This window comes from Melanostigma gelatinosum (genome assembly GCF_949748355.1).
Source record: "Melanostigma gelatinosum genome assembly, chromosome: 8".
In the NCBI taxonomy this organism is placed as follows: Eukaryota; Metazoa; Chordata; class Actinopteri; order Perciformes; family Zoarcidae; genus Melanostigma; species Melanostigma gelatinosum.
In genome coordinates this window covers 3,907,137-3,927,518 of record NC_136641.1, presented here as the reverse complement: position 1 = coordinate 3,927,518, position 20,382 = coordinate 3,907,137, and the positions used below count along the sequence as shown (strand labels likewise).

The window sequence follows — 20,382 nt, the reverse complement described above, 5'->3', positions numbered from 1 at the left end:
TGAATAAAGTGTTGGTGATAAATCAGGGCTGCCAGCGCCAAAATACACAGAGATTCATCACTGGATTAGCACTCTGGTTTTATTCATCTCTCTTTCTCTGTCTTTGTCTCTCTTTCTTCTTCCCCACACAAATGCACAGGCACATGGATGTAATTAGTTTCCTCGAGGACATTTGCTCAACTGCAATTTACCTTGAATTGTGTTACCACTGAAGGACCAGGAATTCAGGTGAGAATGTGAAATGTTTTGCGTTGCTAAACATTTACAAGTCACATCAAGAATGATTGTTTTAACTTTAATTGTTAACTAACTATCAAACAACTGTAATTCACTAAATATGAAGTCAAATTCAACTTTTTATCAATGCATCTTTGGAAAAAAGGAGGCGCTCAACATCTGTCAACGTTTGATTATTTTACAGTAAGTTTAAATATTTAAAGCTGCACTAAGATGCATTTTTACGTGAACAATGGGTCAAATCATGTTTCAAGTGTTTACTTGGGGTATACTTGTATTATAACCTGACTCAGCGCTGTGGAGCGTTTTAGCATCTTTCAGCAAATTATTTTCTTTGGTGTGCAAGCACAGTTAAAGTATTTGACGACGTGTAATTAAGTTTATAGCTTTATAAATCAATTAAATCCTATCTTCCCAGCACCAAACTGCAAACAGACCAAGTTAGCAACACATTGGTGAACGTGGTGGAGCATTTAGGAGAGAGCCAGATTGTTTACAGTTGGTGAAGACCAAAACAGAGTTACAAGGAAAGTATGCATGTTCAGCTTGGTCTGGAGGGGGTCAGCCTTATTTTCCATCAGCCCTGTGTCCCCTCAGCATCATGCTTGGCTCGTGTTAAAATATCAATTTTTGCAGATATCACACGAACAATATCCAATAACAGACAGAGTCTGGATAGTAATCACTGGAGGGGTTGTTTCAGTTTATCGATGTAGGTTGAGATTGATTAGGGTTTCGGGTAAGAATGTTAGGGTAAGCCAATCAGAGGCAATGTAGAGAGGGCCATGCTTTTGCCATAGTAGGGAAAAAACGTTTGCAACCGAGAAGGTTATTCGATGTCATTCTGCACAATAATTAGCCATGTGCCTCTGTTTATTGTATTTTTGGAGCAATGGGCCTTCTGAACATTGGACGTTTTTTTTCGGGATGAGGAGCTGTCGGACAAATGGGCTTTCCATCCATTGGAACATTTGTTGGACTAATGAGGTTTTGTAATAATGGGCTGTTAGAACAATGCCACAACACCAGCAGAGGCATTGATCTGAGGGAACTTAGGGCTGATAGAACAGAGGACTGAGTGAACATCAGCCTTAGGCCAATATCAAACCTCCCATTTTTAAGTAAAATAATTAAAAAAGTGTCTTTTCAACAGCTGACCAACTTCTTGGCCGTAAATAACTGCTTTGATGTTTTCCAGTCAGGCTTTCGACAGCACCACAGCACTGAAACTGCTCTTGTTAAGGTTTTCAACAACATCCACTTAAACATAGACAATGGCAGAAGTTCAGTCTTAGTGTTACTGGATCTCAGTGCTGCATTCGACACGGTCGACCATGCCGTACTCCTAGAAAGACTAAAAATCTGGGTGGGACTCTCTGGCACAGCACTTAACTGGTTTGAATCCTACTTGAAGGGCCGAGAATACTTTGTGTCTGTAGCTGATTACACATCAGAGCTGACTAACATGTACAGCTGACACTGGATGATATGAGAGAAATACGGGCTCTGTGAGCTCATCTCTTTGTCCATTTATTTCAAAATGGTTGATCATTTAGACAGAGCATGCAGATTAGAGCAAATACAATTGTCCTGAAGTAACAAGACGTGAAAAAACAACAAGTGTCACATTTGTGCAACGCTGCGCCGGCTCTCGGCGACAGCCGCTACATTGTGTGCACTCGCTCTCTCGCGCTCAATTGGTTGTGAGTGACACTGATACGCAGCGATCCGCCCTAATGGACTCTAGTCTGCCGGGAGTCCTAATTCACAGAGAAAATGATCACCTGGCGGCGCCCCGGCTCCGAGCGAAGGGGAATGAATGAACAGATGTACGAGGGGGGAGCGAGGTAGCGTGTTAACACAGGCGGCGCTATCGTGGCCACTGCGGCTCTGATCTCTCCCAGCCCTCGACACGCTCAGCTCCCTCGGCCCTCCTTTACAACAACCCCCCCCCCCTCTCTCCCTCACCCTTTGACTTCACGCTCTCTCTCCTTCTTCACCGTCTCCCCCCTCTCTCCCCGTCGCTTTGTTCGAGTGCTTTGCATCGCTCAGCTCTCTCTGCTCTTCTTCCTCTCCCTAAGAATAATGCATCGCTTGGCATTCTGGCTCTCTCTCTCCTTCTCATCCGTTTTCATTCTCTCACTCCCCCTCCTCTGTTTCCCCACTCTGTCTTTGTGTTTCCTCTGTCCGACTCTTTGTCTCCGGCCTCTGCCTCTCTCCCTCCCTCTCTCTCTGTCCTCGACTGGCCGGGAGAATGATTATGCGAAGCAGGACCGAGATCCATCAATGTGCCACCGGCTTGTTCCCCGAGTCCCCTCTGAGGCCCCCCCCCCACCTCCCACTCGTCGCCCTCCTCGGGCCCACCGACGGCGAACGGTGAACAGCGGTGAGAGACACAAGGCACGCGTTCGCAGACATAAGGGATAATTGAAACTTGACTTGATTTAGCATTGTTCTCATTGGTTGTTGTCTCGCCATAATGCGACAGAGCATCAGAGATGAAGCGAGGATGGGCCTAAAGAAGAGAGGCGGCGCGAAACCGTCACATGACCTTGGCAGTTATATATCTGGGTGAAACAAAGGGCAAGTCAATGCTATTCTCAGCCTACGGCAGAAGTCCATGTAGACACCAGAAAAAATCAGTTTGGCCCAAAGCCATGGGGCTCACCTTCCTCTGTTCCAAACATGTTTCTAGTGTGTCTGTGTGGAGGGAGGGAGCTTCCCTTTATCTACCCTTTGAGTGGTGGTTCAGTCAAAACCCAGCAGATCATGAACACTCATCGTCGACCCAACAGTCTCTCTCTCGCTCTCTCACACACCGACACACACTCTCTCCCACGCACGGACGTTGCCGTCGGACGGCTGGATTTTTATTGAAAAAAATAAAACGGGATGACGATTTTGTCAGCATTACATGAGACAAGTTTATATTTAGATGTGTCCATCGATTCACAGCTGACACACTACACTTGGGCTGTCTGCGGCCCATAACTCTGCCTGCGCCACAGACATTGGTCAAATCCTGCAGCTACTACATCATACGGCACACCGGAGGACAGAAACAAGCTGATTCTGAATGGTTTAGCTTAGCATCTAGTCATTTGATACACTCTTAACATGGTCAAAAGTGATTTCACCTGGGGGTGGGGTATTATTGTTCAGTATAGAGTCAAAGCAGGGGATGCTTTAGGGCGGGGCTACCTTGTGATTGACAGGTTGCTACCACAGTGTTTCCTGGTCTGGGAGTAGTCCATTTTTTTGTCTTACAACTTCATGAAAGTTAATTTGGGAAAGGAACTTGAGGATTCAAACCAGCAATCCACAAAGCAATGGATAGGTCCTTGACCGTAGCTAGACTTTTTGTTGTATCTTGACTACAGTTACAACACAACGTGATAATAACAAAATGACGACACTCTTGAATATGGGCATAATTGCCAGAAATACTGATAATGTTTTTCTCAGGCAAAAATTATCCAACACAAAACATGCTTCACTGTATAATGGGCATCAAAACGCCTTGCCCTACTTGATTGCATTGCAGGACACTTAATTACCATGAAGGCAACACTTGATCCTTTTTTGGACTTACCTTTTGAAATAGTATTTGACTGACAGATGCAGGCTCCTTGCCGGAATCGAACCGTGGACCATTCAGCTCCTGCGGCGCTTTCTTTTGCAATATTCCTTCATAATCGTGTGAAAATGTTCGTTGATTACTGAGACACTGTTTCAGCTGGGGTTGTTATTGCTGGTGTGGAATGCTTATGAATCACAACCAATTGTAGTAGGCATATGATCCTTGAGATTGACTTTAAAATGTCCGTGCTCATTCTGTTTATTCATGTAAATGCACCACTGCTGTAGTCTCACCATTGAAGAATGGACCACTGTGCTAGCCTCCGCGAGGAAAAGACCTCTGGTGCCGGCTGTTAATTGAATGGTGTGCTAAAGTTCATCAAAAACAGCTGAAAATGTGTCTAGAACTTTGCATCTCGTTCTCCGTCCACAATGAATACCAATCAGGCACTCTGGGCTGCACCCACTGGAGCCTATTTTCTAAAAGATTTGAATTCAGCCCAAACTTTAGAACGACACAAGGTCATTGGCTGCTACACAATGGCTACTAAGGACAATAAGAGCTTGATCCATGAGTCTGTTTGCTGCTTGAACCACTACTTAACCAATTGAGTCGGCCATTGACCTCCGAAAGCATCTGCTTCCTCTGGCTCCCGCTCCTCAGCGTGGACACTCACTGATGTGTGTGGGCAGCGGCCCCTCGTCCCGGTTCTGGTTCCCTTGTTCGTGAGGTGCTCAGGGACAGACGGCCGCTGTCCAGCACAATTCAGTGTTGGAGCCAAATTGAGAGTCTTTTTTATTAGATTGAAAAACCTCCACTGTTGTAAAGCATTATCCAAAGTCATACGTTTAACTTTCCTCTCCGGTGGTACTAATTAAAAGTATAATCGCACATCTGACATCCCTCATTCTGTCTTTTTGTGTTGCCTCCTTGTCTTCTGCCTGCTGGCCCCTCTCCTCTCTTTTCACATTTTTTCAATCCCGCCGCTGGCTCGGATCAGAGAGCTCTCGCTCTCTCTCTCTCTCTCTCTCTCTCTCTCTCTCTCTCTCTCTCTCTCTCTCTCTCTCTCTCTCTCTCTCTCTCTCTCTCTCTCTCTCTCTCTCTCTCTCTCTCTCTCTCTCTCTCTCCCAGATTAAAAAAGCGTCTGCAGGATCTGTACACTGTATCCATTGCTTCTCCCCTGCTACCAGGTAATGCAGAGAAAGCATTCATCTCCAAGGCCATTTCACACGCCAGCTAAAGTAATGGTCCCCGGGGAACTTTAACTCCATCATAGGGAGGGGGAAAACCGTAGGAAGAAAAAAGAAAACTCGAAATATTTTAGTGTAAACTCTTGGTGGTTTGCAGTTTGTCTCCGACGGCACCGCCCCGTCACAGAGAGACGGAATTTGAAGGGAACTGGTTGTTTTTTTGTCCTACAACACAACCTTATTATTGTGTCTGCTCGCAGGCCGGATCAGATGAGCGTATTGCCTCGAGGGGAGTCAGGTGGTGTAGCATGAAGAGCGGCTAACAGCCTGTATCGACATAGCGTCTTTTTCTGGCAAAAAGTCGGCCGCGGGGTGCTGGGTAACGCTCCAACCCAGCGTTTCATCGAAAAAGCGCTCTGAGCACTTTAGAGCAAGTCAACATAAGGCGTACAGTAATAAAAGCTCAACACTCACAACATTTAGTATCCGCCCGGTCGATCTGCTCCTAGTTGGACTTTTTGGTCTTTGTCATGATAGTGTGTGTCGGAACAAAAAATGAGAGCTCACAAAAAAGACGCAGAGTGCAGCGCTTTCCCTCTGTGCGGCCACATACGCTCTCTCCTCATTGGAAACAATTGCAAAAAAGACGTTAGCACTCAAAAAAGGACGCTATGTGGACACAGGTCCTAAGTCTGGTCTCACTCCCATGCAGTGGTGTATAAAGTACCCAAAAGCCATACTTGAGTAACAGTAAAGATACCTTACTGGAAAATGACTCCAGTAAAAGTGAAAGTCACCGATTAGAATACTACTTGAGTAAAAGTCTTAAAGCATCTGATATTTATTGTACTTAAGTATCAAAAGTAATTTTCTGATATTAAATGTACTTAAGTATTGAAAGTAAAAGTACAAGTAAATGCTGTTAATAAAAAAGCAAAGGGTCAGAATTTTGAGTTTATTCTTTTAAGTGCTGTGGCACCATGACCAAGGACATGGAGCTGTGTTGAACATAATTGGGTTGCTGTGATCCATCCAGGAGCAACAATGTTCAACATAATATATTGTACATAAGTATACTTTTGCATCTACTACTTCTCATCATAATTCTCCAAAAAGCAATATGACACTATGAAGGAGTTGTAACAGTGCGTTTATAAGTATGCTCATTAGACTAGAGGATGTAGAGGGAAAATGCATAATATTATGTTCAGCAAAACATATCCACTTGATGCATCAGGTCAGTGTTTAGAGAAAGGACACCTGCCTTGTAAACTCCTATGGGCCTGATTTGAACACAATAGGCAAAGGTTTTGCTCAAGATGAATCTGCAATTGGGCGACTGCTACCATCATAACTCCATCTGATCATCCACAACATGACTCAAATATCAAAACATGATCAACACTAAAGCAGCACCGAAAGGAACAACCCAGTCATTACTTGAAACTGAAAAATGTCCTGTTCATCTTCAGAAGACAATTCTATTAGAATGTAAAGAAGTTACATTGTATTAGAATACAATGTAACTTCTTTACATTGTATTAGAATGTAAAGAAGTTACATTGTATTAGAATACAATGTAACTTCTTTACATTCTAATACAATGTAAAGAAGTTACATTGTATTAGAATGTGAAGAAGCTACAGTGTATAGAATGATTCTATTGAAGTTATTCCTTTTTTAAATGTTTTAGACGAGTCACTAATCACTTTTAAAGAGTGATTATAGCTGATTTAACTTACAGACATGAGATTGATCTTCTCATGTCACTCTCTTTATACAATGATATAAATTCATCCACGTTTTATTGATATCTTACGAAAAGTTACTCTTCATTTTTCATGTGTTTTTCCTGCAAAAGTCCAGCAACATGAGTCTGTTTTGGCTTGTTACATGCATACTGTCTTTTCAAAATGAACTTCCATCTTCACAGGAAACAACTCAGGTTTAGGCGATGAAACTACTTAGTTAGGTTCAGGAAAAGATCGTGGTTTGCGTTAAGATATCTACGGAAGCGGCGTTGCTTAAGTACGGAAGTCACGTCACAAATAAATCAACATTGGCTTCTCGTTTCACACACGGCACAAACTGCGGCCTCCTGGAGGAAACACAGTGTTAGTTTGACCGTCCACCTCTCCTCATCCCACCCGTCCTGAGTGGAATGCTACTCATGTAGTCGCTCGCTAGCTTATAGCATGTAGCATCCTGGCATCACTGGGAATCACAACACTACAGTGTAAACATCCATTACTAAACTCATAGCATTTGAGCGAGAAAGTTTGCTAATGGTGGTTGGAAGGGACAAACAAACACGGGACTTTCGGTCAAAAGAAGGGCATTTTGTCCCGCATGAAACCAAATGTTGAGTTTACTGATGACATTATGTCCCATGAGGCTACTACTCTGACTCACTTGACGTCACGCAAACCTTCAGTGCCAAGATATCACTAAAAAGGTTGCCCATGCAAAAAACCCTTTGAGGTTGGGTTGATGGACGGGTCAAACAAACACACGACTATCACCCGAGAGACTCTGTTTGCGTCCTGTTTGAAACCAGAAGTCGACATTGAGGTATTTTCAAGTATTACAAGGACCTGTGGGAACCACAATTTGTATATCCTTTTTATTTTTATTTGTGAATGTGAAATCACATCCGTCACTATACAAATTTCATTCTGTATTCTTTCTCTTTCATCCACACTAAAATGTGCATTTGTTGTCTCGTTTCAAACCTGAACATTTGTTAATGAAAACTCTCTGACTCTCCAGCCAGAGAAATATAAATCTTTGGTGTGAAAAAAGCAGATGAGAAGTATAGACGTGAGAAGAAAAATAACCAAAAAAAACAGGAATAAACGGCTCTAAAGAAGCAAAGAAAAAAAAGGAAAAGACGAAGGGTAATAGGACTAATTGGAGTGGTGGGACGGCTGTGAAGGTGCCAGAGCAGAAAAGTGAATCGCTTAAAGGTGTTATTTTGTCTTTTGCTCCGCGCTTATTATCAATCTTTTGAACACCATTAACATTCCAGAACTCTGTGTGTGTGTGCGCTTGATGTTTGCGCCGGTGTCTTCAGTCTCGGCTGTGATCCCAGGACAGATCATACCCTCAACACACACACACACACACACACACACACACACACACACACACACACACACACACACACACACACACACACACACACACACACACACACACACACACACAGGAGCGCAGACACACGCTTTGGTGCCCGGAGCTCCTGAGAAGCGGAGATTGCCTCTTTAAGTTGGAAATCAATATCCTTTCTTTCCCTCATCTCTCCTCCCTTCCTCCCGTCCTCTCAATTCCCGGGTCCTCTCTCCCTCTCCCTCTCTCTCTCTCCGTCTCGCTGTGTCTCTTCCTCCACACAGATACATTCGCCTACCTGAGACTCTTCATCAGCTCGCAGACACACACAAAGTGAACACCTCTCGCCCTGCTGTCTGTCCTCTCTCTCTCTCTCTCTCTCTCTCTCTCTCTCTCTCTCTCTCTCTCTCTCGGTCATGCTATCCATACTGCACCACCGTGGTGGAGGAATCAGTGTGTGTGTGTGGACGTCCGGGCAGCTGTTTGGCTGTAGAGAGGCCGGCACCTCTTTATTTGGCAGGGCCAAAAATACAGTGGGGAGATTCTGCGGGGGGCACCGACACAGGGGGGGGGCGCTCGGGCTTAAAGAGGCTCGAACCAAAAACTGTTTGACTCTGAAGGGCAAGACTTTGGAGGAGGTGGAGTTACACAGGTCATTTAGTCACATGAGTTAAAAATGTGGCCATCCACAGGATATAGAAATATGATGCATTTTTAATCGAAGGCAAGAATATCTTAACATATCTTTGTTGCTCTATGGTACTCAAGCGCCGCCCTACACCTACCCACCACCACCAAACCCACTGGCTCATTATTGAGGAAAAAATAAAGCATGTCGCTTGATCCATGGTTATGTATACAATCTCTAAAAATGCAAAGAGCCAAGATTATTTTGGTATCAGAAGCCTTCTGGTTTCCTTTCGTAGTCCGAGTACTACACTAGTATTGATCACATTCGAGCAGGTAAAAAGTGTGTGTGTAGAGCAAAAGAGGGAGAGCACATTGGCCGAAATGCAATCTGGGATCCAATTATTGTCTTTTGATAATTTAGCTTTTTATACACTCAAAAAAATAATTCATTGGATGAACTCAATTAAATTGTGGGCAGGTTTTCCACCGAGGAAATATAGTTAAACCTACCTTAAACTAAAAACATCCATGCAATATAATTAAATTGAGTTAGTCCGACTCAATTTTATCAAATACAACCTAAATAAAAAAATACCATTCATGAAATGAAATTGATTTGTGTTAGTCCAACTCAATATAGTACAATTCATTGGAAATGAATTAATCAGGTAAAAAACTTTTTTTTATTTGACCCCCAATTAAGACACGAGACAAAACCTAGTTCAAGTGTTTTTTATTGAAAATGCTTAAATACATTAAATATGGTACAAATCTGACCATCCATGATTCTAGAGCCTGCATTTCATTTTTTAAATATAATTTGTTTTTTTTACAAAAACACTGATCAGAAAAGGATAGCAAAAAAATTCCAAAAGGATCTATACAGTGCATCTTTCATCGTTTTTAAATATTAAAACAGTAGTCTTGTAACAGCTCCACAACTGGTGACAAATAAATACCAAGCTATCCCAAATCCCTTGGCACCACAAACAAAGACGCCATGAGGGTGGAGGCTATGCACTGCTCTCCAAACAGGGAATATCATTGCACTGCAGTGTAGTCACTCACCATAAACTATCATTTCCAAAAAGCACAAAACTTCCTGCAATCGATATGTACAACCACTATTGCAAGTGCTAAATTCCCACTACTTTGGTTTGTCAAGAGCAATACAGCTGTTTTCTTTCCTACCAGTACAGATGGTAGTACAAAAGGACTCCTTTACACTGAAGAATAGCCGATGATGTGTTATCATGTGCAGAAACAGGCAACTTGGACCACTTTTGGGCTACAACAGTAAAATCACAAAACATCCACAAACTAAAACTTATAGATTATAAATAACAAGGATACTCATAGTCAATGGAAGTTACAGCGTATTGAACTGTGTTAGGGTCCATTTCAACTCGAGTAGAGAGTCATTCAATCAGACAACGAGGAAAATGGACGTGCAAGTTGACGTTCAAGCGTAATCACACTCGAGTTGGGATGTGGAGGTGAATTGGGCAAAACTTTCTGCGGGTAAACACTTAACCAAGCTTGCAGTGACATGTAAAAGTTCCGTAATTTACAGTCTCTGGCTTGCCTCTGTGCAGCTTAGTCAATTTTTTCAAAATGTCAGAACCAGGAAAACATCCATGAGGTCATGGATTGTCGTTGACTGGGCGGAAGATGAAAGTAGAAAACATCCAAAAGATCTGACAAGGTTCTTTGGCTTTGTCACTTGGTGTTCACCTCTTGTGCAAACATCTTGATTTTCAGCTCCTGTATCTTAGAATTCAGCTTGTGCCCATCCAAATTCATTATGACCTTCTGGAGAAGCTCAAAGATGTACTTGAAGTTGTCTGGAAAGCTTAGATTAAGGGCACAAATTAGCCCAAATCATGATGAACGCCATGATGACACTGTCTACGTTGTTCAGGACTTTAATGCAGTTGATCAAGTCCCACGTCCTCTGGCTCCCAATCTCTTTGGATCATGTAAATCCTTATGACAGTGAATGCGATGTCCCTCACTGCATCCTCAGCGGCGGAAGCCTGACAACAACACAAACACAGAAAACTTGTGTTTAAACTTGTGATTAATCCACAAACATGTGTGTATATATATATATATATATATATATATATATATATATATATATATATATATATATATATATATATATATATGTGGGTAACACTTTGACGCTACATGGGAAACATATTGCGATAAACTTACCAGATTGATAAAGAGTCTGGATCTTCATTGAGGTAGATGACAGGCTTCTCAGATGCCCTTCCCTTTTGGTGTTGATGTCATCACACTGAAGGTTCTGGATAAAAGCAGAATAAAAGCAGGCCATTTACTATTCATCAAATGTTTTTAAAAAAGCAGATATGGACAAGAAAATATTACAATAACCACCCCAATACAGTGAAACTAATATTGTATACATATGTACTAACCAAATCATTGATGGTCAGGACATCCTTGACCTTTTGTCCTTCACACCTCCTTTGCTCTTTCAGCCCTGTATCAGGGAGTCTGAGAAGAGGTCCAGCTGTGACATGAACTTTGATTGAAATGGCTTGGTGGTGATCAGCAGGAACTCTGCATTGACCTGAATAACAAACAAAATACAGCTGTTTGTTACTTGTTTATTATAATTACTATCACATTATGTGGGATTATTAGATTCAAATTGCGATTGTGAAGCCATTAATCATCAAAATGGTAAACACATAGAAACACACATTTACTTACTTAACTTTGCTGGAACAGGGAAGGGGCCTCTGCTCCACAATCTCTGGTTGAATGTGCAGTTCAGCATGTGTGATTTAGAAGCTTACTCCATGTATTAAATGTACATGGGCAATGTATGGACATGTATAGCGATAACTGCCCCTACAATGCCCATGCAACAAGAAATACCTGCTAGCTAGTTCCAAACTGCATTCTTTACACTGCCACATGCAGAGTCCTAAAGAGAATAAAGATAATTAGTACATATCAAACTGAACAAATAACAATGAGAGAGATCAGCTTGCATCGAGCATATAACCTATTACGTGCTATCATTAGGAGGTTGCCTCAAGAAGCTTGGTAATGCTGATCAAACTGCAAAAGATGAGATAAATATATTAGTGGAGGGAAAGGCTGGAATAATCCAAAGTTCACATAAAACAAAGTCAAGTCAAAAGTGCTTTAGAGCACTCACATATATAATGTTACCATTTAGAATAGACTAGCAATTCACCTTTTACAGCAACACTAAAGCTACATACAACAGCAATCAAATCATGCAAGCGTGTTAAATAAGATTAAGACAGTCATTTTAATAAAATATCAAACTGTTTGCCTTGAAAACTCATTCGCACTCCTGCCTGCGTTCACACAGTGTAAGGTCATAGAAATACAATGAGTAGAACGGACATCGATGTTTGTCTTGGTCGTTTTACTCGTTCAAAAGAAAATAGTGCTCAACACTGCGCATTGACCGTAGTATAACAGAAAAGTTAGCCCGCTACATCGATCAGTTCTTCACAATGACGACGGTACACGTACAAACTGCCGCTGCTCTGATCCAGTTACATCGGTTTGAATGGGAATGTCCGTTCTACGCTCGTTCTATTTCTATGGCTGCTGCGCTAAAACGCCGCTGACTTCCGTGTGTTCATGCATCAGGTGCCCGCGCGAGTGAGAGGAATTCAGCGGTTTTATGAGCTCATGATTTATTCATATTAAACATTTTTCAGTGACGAAAACGTGGCTAAACCCACTACAACTGAACGCCCACTACTAGAGAGAGTGGCCTTCTGCGGCCTGCTCTGCCTGCCGACATTATGGCGCTGGAGAGGGGGAGACCGTAGTCTGCTCGTTTAACTGCTCTCCTACTGTTTTTTAGTGCACACAGTTCATAAGGAAGCCTTCGGCGCTGCGTCCAAGCCGTATTAATGACAGTACCCTGATCTCTGGTCTGCTCTATAATGCAAACCACGTTGGCTACCTAGCTTGCTAGCTAGCCTGTGTTGCCTTCGATCTTATTAAAAACGGAACAGTCGTGTGGCTAAGTTATCACGTCTGTTCCACACATTGTGGTCATTATTACAGAATGGAAGCCTTCATTGACAGCGAGGTACAGTCTAAACTACTACAACAAAATATATAAAGTTACTTACCAAAGAATGGACGGTCGGTTTGAATCTTGCTGCAGTCGGAAAGGGGGGAAAGACACTGAGAGCACGTGATCTGGTACAGGCGCAAGGGGTAGTCCCCCAACCAAACACATTTATTTTGAGTTGATACACACCATCCAACCTAAATAAATCTAATAAATGAAAGTATTCATGCATTTTATGTTAGACCCATTAAATATAAATGTGTTCATTTTTTAACTTGATATATTTAAATTAATCAAACACGATTTAAATGTGTCACCTTTAAGAAGGGCTTGAATCGTTTTTTTGAGTGTAGCTTGTAAACTGGCTAATTCTGGATGTCTCGCATCTTAAGTTGGGTAAGGGAGAAATATTTTCTCCCGAATTGTGGTCCCTGTTTTAGACGGGTGGGTAAAGTTGGCAATTGAAACAAAAGAAAAAACAAACAAAATTACTTGGCTATGTTGAGACAATGTAACTACATGGTCAGATTTAGTAAAACATCATAGTTTGGCTTAAAATAAGTATGTTTGCTGAGTTTCTTTAGTTACAGAGAGAAATCTCATTTTTAGGAGACCAGGCTGTCATTTTGAATGAACCAAATTGGATGATTTTGACCTGTCGATGGCGTTCAAAGGAATGAAAGGGATCACCAAAGTTGTTACAGTTCATCCTGGAGGACATGAACATCTGCACCAAAGTTCATGACAGAAAGACTAATCTAGGACCGAAGAGCTGAGCTCAGGAAATGCAGGGCGGGTGAGAAGGGGAGTTTTGCAGATAGACTGTAAGTACAGTAGATTAAGTATCGGAGGCAGAGGAGGACATAGGACAGTAACGTGACACACCGAGCGGTGGCAGCAGCAGAAAAAAAGAAAGAAATAGATTCATGAGGAGGACGGGTAAATCAGTCTCAGACCACACTAAGTCAATTGGCGGAGAGGATGATTAAAAGTGACAAGCATCACCATCCCCGACCTTCCTCGACAACTCCCTGTCCTGTCCCGCCCACTCTCCCACCCACCCACTTTTACCCAAACCCTAAACCCCCCCCGGCAGCTCTCGGGGATGCTATTTTTGGCCACGCTTCACTAAATAAGGCCGTGGAGCATGGCCGTGCGGGTGGGCGGGCCAGTGGAGGGCCGTGCGTCTCCGGTTCTTACCTTGGTATAAAAACCCTGGGATGGAGGGGGTTTCCTCTGATCACGCTGAACCTTGCGCTCGCTGCCCCCTCCCTCACGGTGCTCTGATTTGCTCTCGTCTATTTTTGACACTTTAAAATAGCCAATGCACAATGCTTGTGTAGACCCTTTTTTAACAGTTTGATCTCTAATTGATACATTTTTGGGTAGTCTCTCTGTCATCTCCTTTGATTTTGGAGGAATTGCGTTTACCGACTACCGGATGACATATCGGGGGAAGTGACTGAGTGGAATATGGGGGGAAAAGGACAAGAAAGACAGGAAAGAGTAAGAGATAATTCAGTTAAAAAGATCCCCATTTTTCTGCTCCCTTTCTTTCTTTTTTTGTCTTTCCCACCTTTTATCCACCCAAACTTTGCACCTCCCTTCTTCACCTCCCAACATGCTTTCTTTCCTTCTCTCTTTCATTCCTTCCTTGCTTCCAGCATCCTTGCTCTTTTCCTTCCTACCTTTCATGCTCATCTTCTTCTATAAACTTCATTTCCTGCCCATCATTTCTGTCTTTAATTCTTTTGTCTTTCCCTCCCGCTCCTTCCCATTCTTACTTCATTCCCTTGGTATTTTCCCTGTTTTTCCTCACTCACTGTCTCCCCTCACTCTTTCATGCTCTCCGTCCCTCCCTCCCTCCCTCCCTCTTCTATCTCACTATCTCGCTCCATCTCCTTCTCGGGCAGTCTGATCAGCTGTCTAACTTTACATGGCCCGGTGTGGTGCGCGTGGACGGCCAGCTGCCGCGTCTCGCTGCCCGGTCATCACTTCAAATCGAGTCCTCTTGCACAAAGCTCTGTTCTTTTCACATTGCCCACTATTTTTTGCTCTCTTCTCTACCTGCACCGGGGGCCTTTTTTTTCTTTCATGGTCTGCCTGCTTTTTCCCCTCCTCCCCCCCCCCCCCCCCCAACCAGTAAGAGAGAGTGAGAGAGAGGCAAGGCAAGTCCCGTGACCCTCCTCCTCTCACTCCTCCTCTCCTCCTCCTCTCTGCAACCTTAAACTCTCCATCGCTGGAGAGACTCCGCCTGCAGCGACCGCTTCACTCCGCATGGGCCACCATCCCTCTCTGGAGCCCCTCTGCTTTACGGTAGGTGTCTCTGTGTGTGTGTGTTTTACAGTAAAATAATGTTTGTTTTTGCCCCAGCATGCTTACTCACTATATCAACATATATTATTTAATGTGTGTCTCTGCGTGTAAGTGTGCTTTGTCCCAGCCACCTTCACACACACATTCACACACACGTACAGTTTGTTTCAGCAGCTGCTCTTTTGAAACAGATTGAGTTTTCGGGAGCCGGAAAGACTCTTCTCATTTATTCATCAGTCCACTGCTCAGAGTTGTAGCGGAGCTTGTGATTCTCATGTCGGCAAAGAACCATTCTGACACATTCTGACTGGGTTAAAAGGTCAAGGGTTATCTGTGAGGTGCTCCACTCCGGAGTGTTTTCTCATCAGCTGGTTGGGCTGTAGTTAAATATAGTGGAAACCGATTAGACCGATAATGTTAAGTAGCCGAATATGTCTCTATCTCTTCTTTAGGACTGAAAATGAGACTTTACGTGAATTGACACAGTGATAGTCAGTGACTTAGGATGTTGCTTTTTTATGTGAAGGCTAAGTTTATTATTTTTTGTAATCATTTAAAAAAAAAAAAAAAACATTTTTAATTTCTTTATTCGTAAATGAAATGTATATTTTATTATTTGTTTTCACATTGAGAATTTTTTTCTCCCCAGAATCAGTCCTATATTTGTATCGTATTCGATCGGGCATTTGAGCCACTAAATGTAAGCTCTGTCCATATGGCAGCAGGAGAACAGGTGTAGAAACGCATGCGTGTAGAATCGCATGCGTGTAGAATCGCATGCGTGTAGAAACGCATGCGTGTAGAAACGCATGCGTGTAGAAACGCATGCGTGTAGAAACGCATGCGTGTAGAAACGCATGCGTGTAGAAACCCTGCGCGGTCCTGCTTGGTGTGAGATATCTGCAGCGCAGGACAGGTGTGATTCATCAGCAGAAACACCAGCATGTTCTTATGTGCAGTGCTGCTGAGCTGCAGCAGGACCTGGGCTCTATCTATAGACGGGACACACACACACACACACACGTGTGTGTTACTCCTCCAGAGAGAGAGAGAGAGCTTTAAAGTAGAGGCGAGTTTTCTAAAAGTGTCGCGCATGTGCTCCCGTCCCACTGTCCTGCTGTCCAGGCGAGTTTTTTTACCCAGTTAGCAGATACCAGGGGGACCAGCAGCGCTCAGCTGTCATGTCAAGCGTCCAGAGCCCTGAGCTGCTGAGGTGTCGGGTGTCTCGGCCCCTATAGGAGGTTGTGGCGGTTACAGCAGACATGCAGCTGTTTCAAGGGAACCTCTGTCCAGCAGGCGATCTCCTGCCGGGTGTGAAACTTGGCTTTATGTGGCGCTAGCTTCACTGCAGCGACTGTGAATGATAAGAGTGGGACCAGGTTTATTAGAGGAGGAGGATTTATATTATCTGGTTTATTGGAATGCCTTTCTGATACCGTGCCCTATTGTCAGGATGACAGAAGTTGCGCCGGATGTTGGCAAATTCCATTCGCTTCCTGCCCCAAGCTGTGTAACTCATGACGCCTTGTCTTGCCATCTACAGCACTCGTCTCCCTGGAGAATTGCAATTCCAATGGAATATCTGGGGACGGCGGTGGCGTCAAGGCCGGAGTGGATGGGCGGCTGAATTCTTTGTAATGTGTCAACGTCTAGTGCTGGGCAAGAGTGTGTGGGTGTGTGTGTTCGGGAGGGTCTGCAAAAAGCCCCCTCGTCCACCAGCCGCAGCTGGTGATTTTCAAAACCTTCCTTTTCATCGCTGGGAGAGAAAAGAGGGGAGAAATAAGGAAGAGTGAGAGAGAGAAGGGACGAGTGTGATTTATGGAAGAGACTTTTAGTTTAATGACTGGGCGGGCAGGGTCGGTGTGCACAGCCCCCATGGCGCTGGTTACACGGTGGTGGGAGCACGCAACGTGGGCTGTTGGTAGGGGCTGCGGAGTGTGACATGTTCATATAGGATTTTGAAAGCGTGCAGTTGATGCACTCGAGCACTTTGTGTGTTTCGAAATGCAGCGTACAAGAGTCGAATCTGTGTAGCATGTGGAAAGCAATATGCAGTAAGCTGTGCAGGGGGCCTGTGAGTGCAGACGCACAAACGCAAGTTCAAATCGTCACTGCTTTTGCGAAAAATGTTGCGCAGTAGTACAGAAACATGCATCTTTTGTTCCCCTATATATGCGAGACGGCAGAATACACTGTGCCGTGTCTACAGGCTCCGCCTCCACACTCTCATGGGGATTTGATGAGCCGTAATTGTCACTCAAGGTGAAAGTTCGACAGCCAAAGACAAAAGGAAAGACTCCCTGGTATTGCAGTTTTGGCAATGCCGGCGCTTCCGGGTGCAGTGCATGCTGGGGAATGTCTTTTCCCACTACTCGTTCATACTAACAGTGTATATACTTTTAACTGGCCTCATATATTTGGTGTGATTCGTAAATTCGAAAGGGGTAAAAGAAAATTGCAACACAGTATACCAGCTGCTCCCCCGTAATGCCAACACACACACACGCACACACACACACACACACACACTCGCCCCCTAACTAATAACCCTGATGTGCTTCCTGCCGCTCCCGCCGTAGGTTTCCCTCTAGCCTCACTCAGAGCCCTTCGTTGGCCGCCTGCGATGGTTCAATTCATTAAAAGCGCAACTCAGCCTTTGTGCATTTGCCTATAAATTGGTATTGATCTCTGAGAGGAGGGGGGGGGGCAGCAGAGGAGGATGGGGAAGTGAGTGAGATGGGGGGGGGGGTGTGGTTGTGGTTGCTTGTGGATCAGGGACTGAGGCTAATGGGAGGGGGCAGGGGGTCTCAGGTGAACGGGGCTCACTCAAGCAACAAAGGGCGATTGAAGACGCACACACTGTCACACATTTCCAGACACACACACACACACACACACGTATCGGCATCTCTTCAGTCTGCTCTGGCCGCGTGGCCGTGGCACCTGTCATCATCATCATCACCTGTCCTCATCATCATCATCATCACCATCATCATCATCACCGCCGTAGTCTGACCGAGCAAGAGTGTGAGCAGGAGAGAGAGAGAAAGGAGAGAGAGAATGAGAGCACACGCTGTACAGAGGGGGGGGGGGGGGCAGTCGAGGGGAGACTGCATAAGCATGGTAGCCTATAGACTGCATGGGACAGAGAGAGAGAGAGAGAGAGAGAGAAATGAGAGGAGGAAGTACTCTCAGCGGCGGAGGACCAGTGGGACGGTGTGCTGGACTAAAAGTTTTCAGTGTGAGGAAGAGGGGATAGATTAAGGAGAGGAGAGGGAGGGGGGAGGATCAGAGTGAGGATGTTAGAAAGAGTGTGTGTGTGTGTGTGTGGCTGAACAGAGAGACTGCAGAGGCAGCACCTAGGACTGAGAGAAGAGAGAGAGCGAAGCACTTCTTCTTCCTCTTCTTCCTCTGCCCCTCTCCTTTTTCTGTCCTCGCTGCTCGCTTTAGTGCTCCTCTCTTTGGTGCATCGGCCCCGGCTGAAGCACGGGAGGGGTGTGTGTGTGTGTGGGGGGGGGGGGGGGATTCTATCCAACATCTGCCTGTAGGTAAGTGCAACATCTCCCTCATTTCCCTTAAACTTCCCCTCCCTTCCCCCACGTCACCCCTTTCACTCCGCTGCAGCTGAACCTCGAGGTGTGTGACACTCAAGGTGAATTGTGTGTGTACGTGTGTGTGTGTGTGTGTATGTGTGTATGTGTGTGTGTGTAGGTGTGTGTGTGTGTGTGTGTGTGTGTGTGTGTGTGTGTGAAGCTGCTTCATAACGTACAGTATGTCAAAGCGGAGCGGACACATGGTGCCAGGACACTGTAGTTGTGCTGTAGTGCTGCAGCATTTTTATGAAACGTGTTCTTTCAGGACCGCTAACATGTGAGTGAAACGTGACTTTTGTAAGCAGCTTCTTGCCTTGGTGACAGTTGCAGCTGTGTTTTGATGAAGGGTATAAGTTTAGTCTGTCGTCACAGCGTGATTTGATTTTTAACAATTCCAGTTTTAATGGTTTAATGTTTTATCAGCAGTGGGAAAAGTTGGTTTTGGGGGGGGGGGTGTTTTACTGTCCTTTGTTATTTTCAATATGTGTGTACTCAAATCTCAGCCACTGAAGTCCGTAGGGACCCGTGAGGTGCCATGGTGGAGGGGGGGTGTATGTGCATTTAGTGGTCTGCGTGGATCCTGATTCAACATTTTTTCATTCCCGTTGAGTCGGTTTGTGCCGGGGGGAGGGGGTTGGTGGTGGGTGAGGGGGTAGGAGGGGGGCCTGATGCGCCACCAAGGACAGTGGCCTGCTTGGGGGACATACTTCTTTATATGCCCATATGAACACGAGCAACTATGGAATGTAAAGAAGTATGTATCCCAGGTTGGGAAAAATTACAGCGCTGCATCTGCAATACGAAAAAATTAAAATAACGCAAACATGTAACCCTTGGAAACCCCATCGGAGAAGACCGTTCCGCGTGCTTCGCCCCCAACGTAAGCCGTTCTATGTGCACGCCGCACTTTTTTCCAGCCCACTTGAGTCCAGTTGGCTCGGTTCTGCAGAGGGATGCATACGGTAGAAAACTGTGGATGCAGCTGCGACTCCAGTCAGCAGTTTTCCGCCATAGATTTTTTGGATATCTCTTTCACTCTGTTCTTATTAGTTTTATTGCGGATAGGCAGACGTGTTTCCTATACTCTAATGCCGGCGATTTCAAGCACACTTGCTGACTTTGGCCGTACTTTTTTTGTTGTCATTTATCAGGCTTTTTGTATTGGATAGTGTGACCCGGGTAAAAACAAAACGTACACACACACACACGCACTCACACACACACACACACACACACAACACACACACACAGACAGCAGTTTCCTGTAAATGGTGCAGTGATTAAATGCTGGCTAATGGATAGTAATAGGTCCGAGAGGATGGTCAGAGAGAGGAAGAGGCAGAGACTGGCCTGCAGGACTCTCCAACAGATTACTATGCTCGGACGCCTGCGTGTAGTTGCGCTGTCTGGCTTCGAGTTGTAAACGCTTCATATTTAATGTTGTGATTTTGATCCATCAAAGTTTGGTAGACAAGTGGGGAGTGAAAAATATGATTTTTAAAATGTCCACTGATTAGCTGCTGTTGCTTTGTGTAATTCTTTCCAACGAGTGTTTATAGGAAGTGGACGTCGTCTCCGTGACTTCACCCATTGGTTTTGGACTTCGGTTTTCAAGCCTTGAGTTTG

General features: G+C 44.5%; 1 long non-coding RNA gene across 3 annotated transcripts; it reads right to left on the bottom strand.

Annotated features, from left to right (window-relative positions):
• Positions 1-9,462: 9,462 nt before the first annotated feature.
• LOC306780629 lies at positions 9,463-13,127 on the bottom strand. Of its 3 annotated transcripts, XR_013772162.1 has the most exons (6): positions 12,906-13,127; positions 11,789-11,844; positions 11,491-11,707; positions 11,193-11,347; positions 10,966-11,059; positions 9,463-10,781 (listed from the first exon to the last, which is right to left on the bottom strand). It is a non-coding gene; the product is annotated as an uncharacterized lncRNA (long non-coding RNA). The 3 variants fall into 3 exon arrangements; XR_013772161.1 differs by having other exon boundaries at positions 11,789-13,127; XR_013772163.1 differs by lacking the exon at positions 11,789-11,844.
• Between the last annotated feature and the right edge of the window lie 7,255 nt (positions 13,128-20,382).